Genomic DNA, 19138 nt, shown 5'->3' on the forward strand with positions numbered 1-19138 from the left:
GCAATACTCATTTCAATCTACCAAATCCCACCAGACCAGTAATTTACACAAACATGATCCTTTGGTAACTGCAATTCTTGTACACTCCCTATCGTTTGTAACCGGATTCTTCGCCTCATCTATAACCGGCTCTTCGTGATTTGTCGGTTTCATAATCCAAACAACATCAAATATGTTCATCATTTGCAATTATCAGGTATGATTTATATTTTAGTGTTTAATTGATTTTTGTGAAGAACAACATCTCATCTAATCTAACTAATATATTAAAGCAACACAATTTTGTCCACATGTCCTTCACCTAAATTGTCCACATAGGCTTTCATGTCATCAACCTTCCATAAATCTATTTTCCACATATTCACAATAAAATTTTAATCAATGGTATTGACTTTTATGATATTAATTATTCTAATTATTGTTTGATTTATAAAACTTATTAAATTTACTAGGTTTAAATTGTTCATCATTTCTTCTTTAAAAGGCACATGCTTCGTTCAAAAATCATTGCGCTCCCCATTGTTTGTAACCAGACTCTTCGCCTCATATATAATCAGTTCTTCATGATTTGTCGGTTTCATAATCCAAACAACATCAAATATGTTAATCGTTTGCAATTATCAGGTATGATTTATATTTTAGTGTTTGATTTTTGTGAAGAACGACATCAACTTGATTCACTGTTTCTGGATTTAGGGTTTAACTACATGATTTATTATACTAACGATTAATAGATTTGATATTTAATCTATTCCTATTAATCGATTTATGTTTTAATCTATTTATGGTTTAAAGGTATGATTTTTTTTAAATTATCGGTTAATCGATATGATTTTTAATATGTTTGTTACTTAAAATTATGTTTATATATTGTGATTTTTTGTTCCTAATACGCCTTTTTCAAAGTTTAACTAATATTAATTTATTTTTATGACCTATCAATTTAAAATTTGAAAATCTTATTATATATGAATAGTAACCTAATTGTTATAAGAATTAAATATTAGTTTATTATATTTAACACATTCCTTTATTTGGTATAATATTAGTCAAACAATAGTAATTGACTTATCGAGCATCTAATCTAATCTAACTAATATATTAAAACAACATAATTTTTTCCACATGTCCTTCACCTAGGTTGTTCACATTGGCTTCCATGTCATCAACGTTTCATAAATCTAATTTCCACATATTCACAAAAAAATTTTAATCAATGATGTTGACTTTTATATTTTTATAACTTATTAATGTAATTATGATATTAATTATTCTAATTATTGTTAGAATTAAAAAAACTTATTAAATTTCCAAGGTTTAAACTGGTTATCGTTTTTCTTTAAAAGGCACATGCTTTGTTCAAAAATCATAACGCTCCCCATCGTTTGTAACCAGATTCTTCGCCTCATCTATAATCGACATTTTTTGCTTCAAAAGGTTTTTGAATGAAAACTCTACACGGGTGAAAATATAAGTTTAAACCTGGTATGTATTTGTAAGCTTAGCTTTCAAATAATATTACAAAATCTGTTACTAATGTGTTTTTTTATTTTTTTCAGGTATAATGGTTCATTTATGTTATATTATTCCTTATTTACTGAATTATTTATTTATAAAGTATTTTCTTTTTATGTTATAGACATAGTTTAACATCTTTTGTAAATATCTGCTGGTAAAAAACTTATGTCAAATATTTGTGTTGATTGAATATGTTTTTTACATTTTATATTATTTCTTGATATATTTTCCGTCCGTGTGTAACACGGGTTGTTATCCTAGTTTAGTAAGGAACTATATACCGTTTTTTGCCTTTGGTTTAAAAGTTATTGGGCCTGGTTCAACTTCACGTGACTAGCCTAATGGCCCAAACATGTTTCTAGTATTATGCTTATACAGTTATCCTAGATCAACACAATGTTTCTACTACGACTTGAATTACATATAATAAAAATGGTACTTCCCTTTTATATTATAAAATGTTCAAATAAAGAGAATATATCAAGAACATATATTATACTAAATTACCCAAATCACATCAATTTATATTATACGCTATGGAGGTAGGGTGTTAGACCGATATACGACTTTTACTTATTATATTATGTGTTGTATTTATATGAGGGAATCATAATCCTGTGTTTTTTAACACATTCTTAATCCCGTATAAGTGTAGCAACCATAAAAAGGTTGTAATATCTTAACAATAATAGAGTGTCCCTTCTTGTCAGGCTTAAGGACACTGGGTTTGTTGCTAGGCAGGCTGTGTTAAAGGTAAAATCAGGAAAAAATGCCAAGCACGAAAAGACTTGTGTTGAAAATCAACACGCGTTCATTCTTTTTTGCTTTCGATACATTTGGTTCTCTTGCCCCTGATGTTACTACGTTTATGAAAAAAGGGTTCAATGGGTCGTGCACAGTAACTCGTCGACGTCGAAGAATGATAACTTTGTTTTTAGTAGGATCGGATTTGCCTCATCTACTTTTATTAAACAAATCCTGTGTTTTTTAACGCCTTCTTAATTGATCTTGTATATATTGTTCCAACTTCCAAATTAGCACGATTTATCTCATCTACGTTGCCTAACAATATAATATACTAGGAAATGACTATCACACTGTGATCTTAGGGTAGCACCCTTCCTAACTGCAATGGTGGTCACTAACCTAAGCCATGGAACTTCTTGATCGTCTATTGACCCCATCTAGGTAAGTAACAATTTAATATGCTAGAGAACGACTTACGACTCGAAAGTTGTCCAAAACGTATTTTGTTGGGAAAAAACAAGAGTAAAGAAATAATGGTTAAACATAACTGTAATTTGTTTAATAAAGTGTCTTTCATACTAAACTACCAACTATTTCTCAAGTTATTTTGACGGACTTAGAATTTTTTCCAAATTTTAAAACAATAATTAAGAAATTATTTGCTAATAAATGTAAAAGAAAATAATTATTGAATTGAAGAAGGTACTATGCTAGTGGTTTTAATGATGGATGCTTTTTAGGTGATTTGACTTTATGGTTCACTTTTATCATGCTACGGAAGTTGTATGTTTTTGTAGTAGATATGCTAAGTTAATAAAGTGGTGAAATTGTAGATACTAGTAAAACCTATTATTTATTATCATAAATGGGAAAATATACATTGCACCACCTTCAATACAAAATTAAATTTAGTTGAAGTACTATGTGAATCTCAAATTATACTCATAGGAAGTATCTTGTTTTTAGTAAGAAAGAGGAAAGATAGGCATATGTGTTTTTTCTAAAGACAAGCTAATCTACTTTTGATAATGAGATATCAATTTTTATTAATTTATCACGAAACTTGAATTCTCAACCTTTAACTGAGACAATATGTTATTGGTACTTCGTTATAGTGAACCTAGGGTAGCCACGCATCAGGTGATGAAGTTCTAGGTGATAGTAGAAGTGTTAAAAAAAAGTGAATCTGAATCCGTATCCGAAAATCCGAATCCAAATTATCCGAAAATTCGGATATCCTAATCTTGGATTCCCAAATTTTCGGATTCAGATAGTGATTTTGAAAATTTTCGGATAGTTCTGATATCCTAACTATCCGAAATACTTTTTTAATTACCAAATAATAAATATCATTCATAAATTTTGGATATTTGGATAATTTTTCGGTTATTTTGGATAATTTCGGATTTTTTTTGGATAATTTCGGATTTTTTTTTTGGATACTTCGGACAATTTTTCGGATATTTCGGGTATTCGAAATATTTTTAAAAGTAATTCTTTAAATTGTTTTACAATTATTATTTTTTAGGATATCCGGTTCACTATCCAATCGGATATCCATAACTTCATATATCCAAAATTTTGAATTCAGATTCGGGTAGTAAAATCCATTATTCAAAAGGTTCAAATATATGCCTTTAAATAACTGTAGGTGATAGTTTATCTAAGTGTCCTAACCAAAATTTAACATCGAGGGAAAAATTATATGAATCATGGTCAATCAAAGTAGTCATTAACATGTTAGAATGATTCAACACCTAGATCATAGTTTTCTCTCATTACATATTCAAAACATCATTTTAGTTGTCTTTATGGTGTTTTTCTAAAGGTATTTTACTTTAGAGTTAACTTTTATCATTTAAATGTTAGATAATATTAATAAAGATTAATATCAGGAGATACCACGCAACCGTGCCCATGGATCAACATATGTTTCTTAGCCTAGCTATATTACTTATATGATAGATGCATTTGCTTATTGCATTATTGGCTTTGAATTATAAAAATGATTTTTAGCTATATTACGTATATGATAGATGCAATTAGGTATGTGTGTGTAGTTAGTTGGATAAAAATCTTTTTATAAATTCAAAGCTGATGGTGCAATAAACTACTATATTATTATTATCAATCATTTTGCACACATCAGTTATAAATCTATCTTTTATAAAATTTATGAATGTGAGCCAAATATCTACCAAATTCGAAGCCATCATTCTTCATAATAGGATCATGAGATCATGATATTTAGCTTACTCATTGCATGAAGTCAAAATCTAAGGCAAGAGAGAAGTTATTGGAATTGGATTACTTTTATTACTCCTGTCTCTCTTTTCTCGCATAAATCAGGCTTATTCACATTTTCAGTCTGACTTGTTAGATATAAATGTCTTATTATTATTTGCAGTTTGAGTGAAAAGGTTATGGTTCACGGTGAATTGATTGTTTTCATGTTTTTAAGTTTTACAGCTGTGGGTGTACGGGAGAAGATTTAAGTTGTTGTTCTTGAGTTTTAAGTCTTGACCTTGTATACAATTTTATGATAATTATCGCTAAAACACGATGCTGCGTAATTTAAATGTTTTCACTTGTATAAAGTAATTTGTTTTTTTCTTAAAGTTGCCTTTGCCCTTTGTCTGAAAGTCTCTGTTTCGATTAGCACATTACAATACTATATGGTCTTATAAGTTTCGAGCAACCTAACACATGTCAAAAGTAAAGTGTTTGAATGTCTAGTAAGCACAAGCTGCGAAACCAATTCAAATCCAAATTGTATTGATGGTGTGGTTCAACTTTACTTACACAACCAACGTCCTAACTCTCATAAGCAAGCATTTCAAACAATTTCACCAAACAAACTACGCAAGTCACCAAATTATAATCAATAATTCGACGCATTAGTTAACGAATACAATAAAGTAAAATAAAAAAACGTTAATCAGTATCACACTTACAAACAATATGAATGGTATAAAAAACAGACAATGTCCTTTTCAATATGGTATACTGGATAGTGGTAGGAAGTTTGTGTTCTTCGATAAAGACCTAAGTTCAATAACCATTGACAACACTTTGGGCAACGCATGAGTGGCTCAATGAACGAAGACCGGGATCCGGGTACTACCACCAGTATGCCTTCGGGCGGGTGGGGTTTCCCCAGAACAGAAGATAGCTTGGAGGCGTTTAAGGACTCCGTACGGCTGGGTTGGGCCAGTTCACCGTATGACATACCTAGTCAATTATCTGTTTGTTGGCTATCAGAAAAAAAATATTTGAAAGAAGTTTATAGATAAAGGTTATTTCTGTACAGTCAGAAAATCAAAAAACAAACTATTTAAACATTAAAGATCAGAAGACCGGTAGTACGATCCATCTTTATTAACACAGGAAAAAGAAAAGAAAAAATAAAAGCAAAAAAGAAAAACATGTGCAGTGAAGATGCTAGGCTGGAGTATATGATTGGAAGTTGGAAGAGAAGATGGTCCCACCGTAGATAGAGTGTCGTATAGAGAATGTGGACGGTGGGGCCACCGTCCACCGCACGCCACCCAGTCACCAACCTCTTTTACGAACCAACCCACACCCACTCAATATCAATATTAGCCAAGCCTTCGTTTTTGTTTTCTTTGATAAATAACAACTATTAGATTACGTCATGCCTTTCCCTTTTCTTTTACTGTCTTTGCTCTATTATTTCTTAACTTTTTAATTAGTCTCATCTAAATTGAGTAGTGAAATCACATATCCACCAAACTTATGAAAGCCTATATGTACGTAGTTGAAAATGGTTAGGTTTTGTACTCATGAAAATATTTTTCTTACAAAATAACCATTCTAATAACATTACTCTTTTTTTATAAAAAAAATTATAAACCAGTAAAAAATATCCAAGACAACAAAACCTAATGTAAAGCATGCATTTGTATGTTCATGTCATGATAGTCACTCAATTTTGTTAAACCTATGAAAATTATTAGGCTATGTGTTATACTAGCGTGGACTCACCAATTTCACAGCTCCACTGCAAGACACCGGTATGGTGTTCCTCGCTTCCTGTGTCCTCCACATCACACCGCAGTTTCTCCAGTTTATCTTAGGCGTGCATAACAAAAGGTGTAGCTATCACGTCCACTACGCAATTTTTCTGGAGGAAGGGAAGCGGTGTGGTGTTAGTCACACATCCACGTAGACCTTCCACCAGATAGGTATAACTCATAGCCTTAAATTTATACATTGTTGGAAGAAGGATGGACAGGATGTCCTTTTCATTCCCCTAGTATAGAAAAATCTTCCTCATAATCAAGAGCCGATTATTCCGAACATATTGTTTTTTTTTATTATTATTATTGTATAATTACTATTTTTTATTAATGTTTTTTATTTATGGTTACATTGTTTAAATAAATTTTGTTTTATTTGAAGTGTGAAACGGTTTAGGGTTGAATGTGAAGAAAAGGATATACATATCATGATTTTGGGATGATAAAGATGAATGGAAAACATGTGATTTGACAATGATATCGAAGAGATAATTGCTGAATGAGAATGATAGAAATAATAAGCGGGCACTTTTAACTTATCAACGTAACATGTTTTTAGTACCTATATATAAGAAAAAAAACATACAACAAATCTAGTTTATGGTGTAATAAGATGTTATACAATGTATTTCTTATATTCACTAATAATGTATAATATAGATCAATACAAAAAATCGTTCAGGTATATCATTTTCACTAAATTTATGTTGTAACAACTATGTAAAGATAAATATGTAATCGTTTTATGTATAGTTCTGAACCATATATAATATATTGTTTATTTATTAATCGCAATTCATATAAGTAATCTCATATATAACTTTGGCTTGAATGTTTAAAGTCATTAAGTCAGTTATATTGAATCCCTAGCAACTTTGAAGCACTGGAACTCTAGAAGACATGAAATTATCACACGGGTTTATTATATGAGAGCAAAAGTACTAAAGTACTTGTTACATGATAACAGATTCACATGTATTTCACATAGTGATCGCAATGTCCGATCAAACACAAAAACCTCTTCCACCGTTCACCACCAAAATAACTGCCTATTAGGAACAACATCCACACCATCATCTTGAAAGTTGAAACTATATACAAACCATCTGCCCATATGGTTATTTAGGAACAAGAACACAACCATACAATAAAATATTATTGATTTGTCATCCCACATGGTTATGATGTTAGTGCAAACCAGTTGCCTAAAGTATATTTTTAGTTCACTAATCCAGGCAAGAACACATGGAATTGAAGATATTTGGTATATTTAAAACCAAAATTCTACCTTAATATAGTTAGAACAAAATCATTAACCGCTAAACATGAAGTAATAAACACAAATAAATTCACGTTTGATTCTTTATAATCCCGTTAGAAATCATGCCATGTTATAATATAATAAAGATAAATTGGTTTTTAATAATTTGAACGGTTAGTTGTTGCCTCATAATAATCTATGCTACCAATTTAACTGCCGGCACTCTTAACTTTTACTTTTGTCATCGAGGATTTCACTCGTATAACTATCATAGATTTCTACTCGATTTAAGCTTAATTTTCGCTTGGTTTTCCTTACAAAGGATGCATCACATATGCTTCCCAATTTTATTCAATAGTCATCCATGCGAGTGAGAATGAAGTATAAATCTATGATGATTATGTGAGTAAATTATTATTTACAACAGAAATGAAAGTTGTGTCACTTGTCAAATGGTTAATATCAATTATACTATTAAGTAATAATTTAAAATTAAAATCTAATTTGTCTATTATTATTAGTATATATTATCACAAAATATATATACTTAATAAGTAATACTAACAAATTAATTGATTAGAGAATCCAAAAGAATAATTGGCAATTTGGTATGATGAGACCAATTCCAAAGGCTGGTTTAGCATATAAAATTTGAAAGCTTTTTGTCGCCTCTTACGACCTAACTCTTTGTTTTTAGTATAATTGGTTTTGATATTCAAAAGGAGGTTACGGTGCAGCTTGTTGCCCGTTTACCTTCCACTTTATTGTAATCGTTTTGATTTTAATGATAAATGAGCGTGTTAAGTTTAGTGTCAAAAAAAAAAAAAAAAAAAAAAGCTTTTTGGCCAGGCAAAATTTAAAGAATTAGAATACTAATACTAAAAGAAGTATAAAACTGATCGAATCTTGATTTTAGCACGTGAACAAGTGCTACCAATCACGACGTCAGAGTTGACAAGCTAACCATCATGATCTTATTTAACTATTTAATCCTCGGGATTGCCTTTAGCTACCCTTTGGAGTTCGGGCTCACCTCTCCTTCTTTAACCTTTTTTTCATTTTTTTGTTAAATATAACTAACTATAAGTTAACTAATATTGAAAATTGCATCTTTCGTTCTTAATTTCTTCATCTGTGAAAACGGACTAGAATAGGACGTTAAATACATTTATGTGAAAGCCATTTTAAGACGATTTCATATCTTTTTACTCTTTTAGAAACTATTATATAATTAACTCATATATCTGAATTAATTTATAAGTAAATTTGTATTAAAGGGTTGACTGGGTCAAACTACCATCCTACATAAAATTCATACATCTTCCATAACTATTCACCACCCCATTCCCAATTTCATTTCGTTCACTTATGTGAATGAATGCATAAAAAACCTAAATAACCCGATCTAATTAATTAGCCCAAAACCTGAATACCAAACACGATCAATACACCTATAGTTCTTGTATTGTATACTTAGAATGATGTCCATAAATGTTGTTCATTTAGTCATTTAGTCCTATGGAGTGGTGCTACGGGGCAAACGGTCATATCAAATCCGAGTTTGGTTAAGAGACGATTGGTTAAAGCCATTATCCCTTGGCCTTTGACCATGTTAGTGATTTTCCCCATACCTTGACCTTACGGACCATCAACCGCATCTCACCCTTGATACATAGCTTTCTCCTGCTAGTCTTTTGCCTATGGGCGACTTGATCTGTTTCAATTACTACACAAGCGCGGATTGTGCTCGTTAGCACATGTCATTAGGTCAGCTATTGAGTCAGACCACTCATGAGCTACTCGCTGAAAGGCATGAATCAAACCGAGCCTAAAACAAACTTGAGCCAAAACTATAGCATATCTAATAAGTGAGTGTCAAAACTATATCCAAAATATTCATAAACTTTACCTAACATAAAAAATAGTATCTACATAATTATAACGCAATTAACAAATCAATATGCATCATCTTATATACATAAACCAAATTCGAGTCAGACTATTTATTCACAAGATAAGTTTAATATTTAGACATATATAGAACTTAAAACGAGTCAAATTTGAGTTTAAAAGACAAGTCAATGATAAATTCGCAATAGATAAATTTAACCATATAATCCTATAAATGGTATGCGTCATAAACCCAACTCATTCACAAACTTAACTTATAACAAAATAAATAAATACTTTTCAATATATAAAAAAAAGTAACTTTTGTTAAATACATGAGTAGTAAATAAGTAAATACAAAAATAAATAGAAAAGTAGTCCAAAACATACCAAACAATTACTGAACAATAATAATTTGTCTCATTTTGAATATTGTGTTACCTCTCGTACGTTTCACCTCATTTTCCTTTTATTATTATTATTATCAAACCGACAGCTCTCTCCAAAGCACAAAGCGGCAAACCCCACGCCACCCTTTACACACCACCAACAACAACAAGAAAGAACCAAATACAAATACAGACCAATTACAGTTGGTTCTAGAAACTACCGTCACTGCCAGATCAAATCACCCTGTAATGGGTTGAAACCCATGTATAATTCTCTTGATTCACTTGCACAATCCTAATCACTGCTCAATTTCAATTATTCCGGTAAGCTTTTGCCCCAATTTTGACTTTGTTTGACTTGTGGGTATTGATTGATCGTGGGTTTGGTTTATTATTTCATGATCGATCGATCGGAGTAAGACCCAGTTTTTTAAAGTTGGTTTTGTTTGTGGGTCTTGAATTTTACGGCTAATTAGTGTTTAATTTTGGGGTAATTTTGTTGTGGTCGATCGATAGGAGTAAGACCCAATTTTTTAAAGTTGATTTTGGTTGTGGGTTTTTAATGTTAGGGCTAATTAGTGTTTAATTTTGTTAATTTGGGTTTATTGTTCTGTGATCGATCGATCAGAGTAAGACCCAATTTTTTAAAGTTGATTTTGGTTGTGTGTTTTTAATTTTAGGGCTAATTAGTGTTTAATTTTGTTAATTTGGGTTTATTGTGCTGTGATCGATCGATCAGAGTAAGACCCAATTTTTTAAAGTTGATTTTGGTTGTGTGTTTTTAATTTTAGGGCTAATTAGTTTTTAATTTTGTTAATTTTAGGTTAATTGTCGTGTGATCGATCGATCGGAGTAAGACCCAGTTTTTTAAAGTTGACTTTGGTTGTGGGTTTTAAATTTTAGGGCTAATTAGTGTTTAATGTTTAATGTTGTTAATTTTGTTGATTTTGGAGGTAGGTGAGGATAATTGGAAAGGAAATATTGCTTTTTGGTTTATGGGTTATAAATGTTAATTATGATGATTAATAATTAGCAATAATTACTAGGCGCAGTCTGAATTTAGTCAATTTACAGTAATTATGAAAGTTTTAGCTTGCAAATTATTGTTTTTTTACTTTTTATGTTTTAATTTGTGTTTGATCTGCTTTATGATATGAAAATTGTTTGTTTTACAGGGAGAATTCTGGAAATTAAATTTATAAGTTTTATATCTGTGTTGAAGATTGTGGTTTAGATTGGAAGGTTGGAACCATGGCTTCTTTGTCAAAGGCAGATTCGAGGCGTATGTATTCATGGTGGTGGAACAGCCACATCAGCCCCAAGAATTCAAAATGGCTTCAAGAGAATCTTACCGGTATAGCTTTATGATTCTATAAGTATGTTTAATATTTATGTTGTTCCTTGTGGAAGTCAACGTGTTCGAAGGAGACGAGATATTTTATGATTTGATAGATTTTTTATATGTAAATGCAAACAATTTGTTGTATTAAACTGTTTTGTGTTAAAAGTTTAAAACATTCTTTTTCGTGACTTTGGAAATCAATAGAACTTCATTAAATATCACTTTAATTCAGTAAGACAGTATTTGAATATGAAAATTTGTTATTTATTTCAGTGTATGATTTATGATTTATATTTACCTTTTCCGATCTAAGCATCTAGATCTTATTTGATTCTGAGAATATTTCAGTTTGTATCAAGACACGTTGTTAGGTCAAGTTTATCCGAGTTGTGATATCTAGGAGTTACTGTAACAAAAATTTTCATTTAGTATTTGAATATATTGAGAAACTTGTATACATAGCCGTTAATATTTTCTCATCTTCCAACTAGAAGTTAGGTTTTGGTTGTTTATGTAATTAATCATGCACTGTGTTTTCTCATCATTTATTGTATGAAGTGTGTTTTTAATCCGACTTTATATAGCGCGTTTATTTTTCTTCTTTGTGTGAATAGATGTGGATATCAAAGTGAAAGCGATGATAAAGCTCATTGAAGAAGATGCTGATTCATTTGCTAGAAGGGCAGATATGTACTACAAAAAGCGACCCGAGCTTATGAAACTAGTTGAAGAGTTATACAGAGCATATCGGGCCTTAGCCGAGAGATATGATCATGCAACCGGGGCCCTCCGCCAGGCCCACAAAACAATGACTGAAGCCTTCCCAAATCAAGTCCCTGCAGGGTTGGATGACTCAACACCTAACTCTCCCTTTGATAACGAACCTCAGACCCCAGATTCAAGAACCAGCACATGTTTTGACCCTGATGACCTAAAAGATGGGTCAACAGTAACCGCAAGAAAAGCCCTCAATTTCAGTGATTCAGAAGATGCCAGCAATGATAAGAACGGGACCCACGATCGGTTCGAGAGTGTAGGTGTGAATGATAAAGAGATCTTGTTACTAAAAGAAGCACTTGCCAAATTAGAAGATGAAAAAGAAGCTGGATTAAAGCAGTATATCGAGAGTTTGGATAAGCTAGCCAAACTCGAGTCGGATATCTTGAAATCACAAGAAGAATCAAGAGAACTTGCTGACCGTGCAAGTAAAGCCGAGGCTGAATCCCAAACGTTAAAAGACATGCTGCAAAAACTAGAAGCTGAAAAGGAGGAAAGTCTTCAACTTTACCATCAGGCTGAAAAGAAAATTGAGGAAATTGATGAGCAGAATTTGAAAGATGAAATCAGTCAATTGAAAGATGAGAGGGATGCTGCTTATGATAAGTACAAGCAATCTTTGAATCTGATATCAGATTTGGAGAAGAAGCTTCTAGAAGCAGAGAAGGAGATTGAAGCATTGAAGTTAGCAATTGCTAAATTAACCGAAGAGAAAGATGCACAGACTGTTTTATACCAGAAATGCATGGAGACTATCGCGAGTCTTGAACTTAGACTCGTTTGTGCACAAGAAGAAACTGAAAGGCTCAAAACCGAGATCGATAACGGAGTTTTACTTTTAAAAAGTGCAGAAGAACAACGGTTGATTCTAGAAAATTCAAACAAGAGTCTTCACATGGATCTAGAGTCAATAGAGGTCAAACTTGGGAGTCAAAGTCAAGAAATTACCGAGAAGCAGAAGGAATTGGGGAGATTATGGACTTGTATACAAGAAGAGCGGTTAAGATTCGTGGAGGCTGAAACTGCGTTTCAAACTTTACAACAATTACATGCGCAATCTCAAGAAGAATTAAGGTCAATGGCGGGAGAGTTACAAAACCGGGCCCACGTGTTACGGGAAATCGAAGCTCGTAACACAGTTTTAGAACAAGAGATACAAAAGCAAATCGAGGAGAACAAGAATCTTAACATGCTCAACGTATCTTCCGGCATTTCGTTAAAAGAAATGCAGGCGGAGATCAGCAGTTTGAAAGAAGTCAATGGGAAGCTCGAGGAAGAGGTTGACCTTCGAGTTGACCAACGAAACGCGCTTCAGCAAGAAATATACTGTTTAAAAGAGGAACTAAACGAACTGAACAAAAGGCATGGGTCGATTCTGGAGCAAGTTGCATATACCGGGTTAAACCCAGAAAGCTTCGGGTCGTCTGTAAAAGAGTTGCAAGATGAAAGCTTTAATTTGAAAAACGAATGGGAAACTGAAAAAGCTGCAAAAGAAGGTTTATTGAAGAAATTGGAAGTCATGGGCCAACTTCTTGAGAGAAACGTTGTTTTGGAAAACTCGTTATCGGATTTGGGTGCTGAGCTGGAAGGTGTAAGGTGCAAGTTAAAGTCACTTGAAGAATCTTATCAAACACTTTCAGAAGAAAAATCTGATATTGTTGTTGAAAAGGCAAATTTATTAGGTCAGTTACAAGTGACAACTGAGAATTTAAGTCAAGTTTCAGAGAAGAATACGGTTCTTGAGAATTCCCTTTTTGATGCACATGTGAAACTTGAAATCTTGAAGCAAAAATCAAAAAGTTTTGAAGATTCATGTCAATTGCTTGCTGATGAAAAGTCTGCACTTATTACTGAAAAGGGTATTTTAGTGTCACAAATGGAAAGTACCGAAACAACCTTAAAGGATCTCGAGATGAAATAAGCAGATTTAGAAGAGAAATATTCATTAATGGAGAAAGAAAGAAAGAGACTCTACACTTGAAAAAGTCAAAGAGCTGAATGTATCTTTGACTTTACAAAATCAAGAACATTTGACTTTTGCTCAAAAGAATGACAAACAATTGAACGCGTTGAAAAGTCAAATTCAACTCCTGGAAAAACAAAGTCAAGCCAAAAACAAAGAATTTGAAGAAGAGTTAGATAAAGCTTTCGGTTCTGAAATCAACATCTTCGTCTTGTTGAAATGCATACAAGATCTTGAACATAATAACCTTTCTCTGTTTAATGATTATCAAAAACTCCAAGAAGCGTTAAAGTTGTCTGAAAGTCTGATTAATGTGTTGAAGCTAGAGAAAACTGACGACCAGGTAAAGATTAAATCTTTATCTGATCAAAACGAAAGATTCAAGAACGGGATGCATCAGTTGTTGAAGTTTGCTGGTCTTTCTTTAAACCCGGGATCCGAAAATGAGCAGGAAGAATATTATTTCAATAGCATACAGAAAACGTTTGAAGGTACAAACTTGGCCCTAATTGAAAACGAACAAAAAAACATGCAATTGGTTGTTGAGATATCGATTCTCGCCACACTTTTGAACCAGTTCAAAACTGAAATTACGAATCTCGAGGCGGAAAAGGGTGTTATTCAACATGAGCTGTGTGATCGGGGTGAAAAGATTCTCGGGTTGCAAAATGAGGCCCGTAAGATGTCGGAAGTGAATGAAGGGTTGAGATGTAAAGTGGCTGAATTAGATAATAATGAGTCCGAGCTAAGAACTCAGCTAGAGAATATACAGAGTGAGTTGTCAAGTGCTCTAGAAGCTTCCAGAACATTACAGATGGAGAATTCGGTTGTTCTTGAAGAAAAGGAGTCTTTGTTGAAAGATAACTTTCATTTCAAGAACAAGATTCGTGATTTAGAAGAGGAAAACGAGACCATGTTGACCGAGGTTTTAAGTAAAAGTATTCTCTCTCAAGCTTTGAAGAATTACGTTGATGAGAAACATGAAGAAATGTGTATGGTTGAGAAGAAATTGGAAACAGTTATATCTGTTCGTGATCAACTGAATTCGGATTTAGTAAACGTCAATAATTTGCTGCAATTAAAAGAAAATGAACACAAGGAAGCAGTCCAACAAATAATGATTTTAGGGAATGACGAAACCGAGTTATCTGAGATCATAACCGATTTGCAGAGGGAAAACAACGAGGTCAAAGTTACGAACGGTCAACAAAAGAATCAAATTCTCAGACTTTCACAAGACAATGATCATATGAGTCAAGAAAACCAGATTTTAATGGTCAAACTGCAGCAATCGACGGAAGATTTGGAAAAAACAGAGGAAAAGGCTCGGTTTTTGGAATCGCAATAATCAAAAGTTTATGGTGATTTGCAGATTTCCGACATTTATCAAGTTTTATTGGAGGAGAAGATTAATGAACTTACTGAAGTTTGTTCAAATCTTCAAGAAGAAAATAATCACAAAGATGTGAGTCATGAACTGCTTAAAGAAAAAGCCGACACTTTGGAATGCGAGAATGAAGGCCTTAGAGCTCGGTTGGCTGCTTACGGTCCAGTTCTTGAATCTTTGAAGGAAAGCATCATATCGTTGGAGGATCATGCATGTATCAGAACCAAAGTCCCAGAGTCTGAAAACGAGGACACAAAGGTAATTTTTGCTATTTTAATATTTTGCATTAGTAGCATAAATAACCGCTATACTTCTAAATGTTTTTAAAGAATGACCGTTAAACTCATAAATTGGTTTAAAAACACTTGCAAAAAATAGACGAAAAAGTCACTAAACTAATTGTTTTACAATAAAGTCTCTAAAAATTCATCAAAAAATGCACATACTTTAACTTTTTTTAAATAATGACTTTTTAACTCATTAATTGGTTAAAAAAATGCATTATTGTTATACAAAAATACCAAGTTTTGACCAATTTAAGAGTTAACAAGTCATTATTCTAAAAAGAACATCAAACGCACGTGCATTTTAGATAAGTTTAGATACTTTAATGGACAAAATCCATGTACTATTTACAAGTTTAAGCCATTTGATATACCAAAATTAGGTTAAGGGACATTTTCATGAAATTAAGAAACTGTAATGGTTTTTCACTATTTTAAGTAATTTAACAATTAGCATCTTCAGGTTGATGAATCTACAACAATGGAGCAAGATCCATTTATGGAGTTACAAGATCTTCAAAGCAAGGTCAAAGTTATCGAAATGGCAGTAGTCGAAATGCAAATGCTCTCAATGCAACAAAAGTTAGATTCCGATGCAAAACTAGAAACCGCAATGAAGCAAATCGAAGAACTTATAGAAATTCCCACAGCAATAAACCAAAATCACGATCCGAAATCTCAGAAGCCGACCCGAAAGACATCATGCTCGATCAAGCCTCCGAGTGTTCATCATACAACGTAAGCAAACGAGCAACAACAACAAACGAAGACGAGATATGGGAAACCATGTACAAACACAACCCAACTGCTTCCGACGTGTCCCTTGATAACATAGTGGATAAGATAGAAGCTTCTAGAAGATTCCATGACTCTCGCGGCGATGAAAGCAAGCGGAAGGTTCTTGAACGGTTAAACTCCGATGTTCTAAAGTTAACCAACCTTCAGATTACGATTGAGGATTTGAAACGGAAGGTTGAGATCACGTTACAAAGCCGACGAGGAAAAGCGATGATCGAGTGCGAGACGTTAAAGGGTCAGCTCATGGAAGCCGAATCAGCTATCCAAAAGTTATACGAGCTGAACGGGAAATTTGTTAAACAAATCGAAGGTGACGGTGACAGTGGAGAGAGTGAGAGTATAAGGAGAAAGAAGGTGTCAGAACAGGCTAGACGGGTGTCGGAAAAGATTGGGCGGCTGCAGTTGGAGATACAGAAGATACAGTTTGTATTGGTGAAACTGGATGATGAAACCGAAGTTGCTGGTAAAACGAGGTTTTTGGATGGCAGTAAACGGGTTTTGTTGAAGGATTATCTATATGGTGGCGGGAGAACGAAGGCAGCGGCTGTTGTTGGTAGCGGGAGGCGGAAGAAAGGGCATTTCTGTGCGTGTGTCGAGCCGTCGACGAAAGGCGATTGAGTGATTGTTTGATTTCTGAGTTGGTTTAGTGTGTGTTTTATTTTTTGTTTAATATACTAATGGATAATTTGTGGTTTTGGGTTTTAGACATGAGGGATGTGAATTCTAATCTCAGTAAGAAGCCATATTAGAGAGCTGTTTAAAGTTGGCCTTTTTATAATTAATGGCTTCTCTTTTTTCTATAAATGCGGACGGGAATAAGACGGGTATTGGTAATTTCAGACAATGTTAGATTGTAAAACCTCCCATCAGGTAACCGATTACTCATTGCTCGGCTGGTTTTTGCGTATATATTCAGAATCGAGTATGCCTATTCGTTACAAAATGATTTGATGGGATTCCTAAATCATGCCTTACAAATACGTTTTTAGACTTTGGGTAAACGAGTATTTATGTTTTGGTTAAACAAACTTGGTAGTCCATAATGTCATGTCCATCTCTTGTCTAAAATTTTTAAATCTAATTTTATACACATTCCGTTCGCTTGCAATCATTATTGTAAATTGATGCCTAGAAAACAGGGAGAAGTGGGAAAAACAATTAATAGGCGTCACTTGTCTTAAAGGTAAGAGTAAATGCATTCAACACCTCAAATTTTGATACCGATAACACCAAGGTTGGCACGCGTTAAGAAATTCTAATACGCCATTATATATGCAACTTGTTAAAAAAATATCATACTCATGTTAAAGATAAATATGCGTGATTTTATGATATGCATATTGATTAAAATATACTAAGATGGCAAACCTACTTCCACAATCTTTTTAACAATGGGAGAGCTTTCTAAGAAGAACATGACAACACAAACTTTCAACGACAACAATCGAATAACTGCTACTGCAGACGGATCACACGAGAAGAGGTGAAGGATGCACTTAGGAGGATGGGAAGGTCTAAGGCGGTTGGCCCAGACAACATACCCATCGAGGTGTGGAAGTGTCTGGGGGAGGAAGGAGTCATGTGGTTAACTACTCTGTTCAATAGTATTCTCAAATCAGGTAAGATGCCATACCAGTGGAGGAGCAGCGTTGTAGTTCCTATCTATAAGAACAAAGGAGACGCCCAATGTTGTGGTAACTACCGAGGAATCAAACTACTAAGTCATACTATGAAGCTATGGGAAAGAGTGATTGAGGGTAGACTTAGACGAGAAACTCAGGTTACGGTCAACCAATTTGGCTTCATGCCGGGCCGTTCCACCACAGAGGCAATACACCTTATAAGAAGATTAATGGAAAAGTATAGGGAGAAGAAGCGTGATCTACATATGGTGTTTATTGACCTAGAAAAGGCCTACGACAGTGTGCCACGACAGGTGCTCTGGGAGTGCTTGGAGGGTAGAAGAGTGCCCAGGAAATACATAGAGATAATTATGGATATGTATACCATGAGTGAAACAAGTGTCCGTGCGCCAGTGGGGGATACTGATTTCATTCCTGTAGATGTAGGTCTTCACCAGGGGTCAACGTTGAGCCCGTTTCTTTTTGCAGTAGTCTTGGATGAGTTGTCAAAGTCGATTCAGGGGACTCTCCCGTGGTGCATGATGTTCGCAGACGATATTGTGTTACTTGCTGAGAAAAAACAAGATCTAAACATGAGGCTTGAGGAGTGGCGAACAACCTTAGAGACAAAAGGTTTAAAGATTAGCCGATCTAAGACGGAGTACCTCCACTGTGATTTTGGTGGGATAAACGACAATGAAGACGCACAGATCACAATTGAAGGTCAGGTGGTCCCGCAGGTAACGAAGTTCAAGTATTTAGGATCATTTGTACAGAGCGATGGGGAATTAGACAGTGATGTGACCCACCGAGTTCAGGTAGGATGGTGTAGATGGAAAGCAGCCACAGGTATATTGTGCAACAAGAGTTTCCCGACTAAACTAAAGGGAAAATTCTATAGGGTGGCAGTTAGACCTGCAATGCTATATGGAACAGATTGTTGGGCCATCAAGAAGGCACAAGTGCGGAAGATGGAGGTAGTAGAAATGAGAATGCTACGTTGGATGTGTGGGCACACAAGGCTAGACCGAATAAGAAACGTTGAGTTTCGCGAGAGATTAGGGGTGGCGAACATAGCAGACAAGATAAGAGAGTGGAGATTGAGATGGTTTGGACATGT

The 19138-nt window shown here is 33.8% G+C and overlaps 1 pseudogene across 1 annotated transcript; it reads left to right on the forward strand.

Moving 5' to 3' along the window:
• The first annotated feature begins 11079 nt into the window (after nucleotides 1-11079).
• Nucleotides 11080-17014, forward strand: LOC143565791 (protein NETWORKED 1D-like; annotated as a pseudogene). The gene is made up of 3 exons (XR_013141131.1): nucleotides 11080-11199; nucleotides 11802-15572; nucleotides 16062-17014. The product of XR_013141131.1 is annotated as a protein NETWORKED 1D-like (transcript).
• Nucleotides 17015-19138: the final 2124 nt, after the last annotated feature.

This window comes from Bidens hawaiensis, unplaced genomic scaffold, assembly GCF_021521415.1.
Source record: "Bidens hawaiensis isolate Kalapana, Puna unplaced genomic scaffold, B.hawaiensis_p1.1 tig00022524_1, whole genome shotgun sequence".
Taxonomy (NCBI): Eukaryota; Viridiplantae; Streptophyta; class Magnoliopsida; order Asterales; family Asteraceae; genus Bidens; species Bidens hawaiensis.